Below are 259 nucleotides of genomic sequence, written 5' to 3'. Positions count from 1 at the left end.
ACTACAAAAATTAAAGAATTAACCGTATAAAATGAAAAAATTTAATTTAAATAGAAAAATTTTTCATGTAAAAACACTTGGCGCTGCTAGATAGAGAGTAAGAAAAACTATAAGAACAATTTGAAATTCGAATGGTAATTAATAAAAATGAATAATAAAAGATATAAAATTGTATATAATTTAAAAGTAACAATAATAATATAATTGTAATATAATTTAAAAGTAATAATAAAAGTAATAATAAATTCTCTTTCACATA

Source organism: Trachymyrmex cornetzi, unplaced genomic scaffold, assembly GCF_001594075.2.
Source record: "Trachymyrmex cornetzi isolate Tcor2-1 unplaced genomic scaffold, Tcor1.1 scaffold191, whole genome shotgun sequence".
Taxonomy (NCBI): domain Eukaryota; kingdom Metazoa; phylum Arthropoda; class Insecta; order Hymenoptera; family Formicidae; genus Trachymyrmex; species Trachymyrmex cornetzi.
This window is presented reverse-complemented; position numbering follows the sequence as displayed.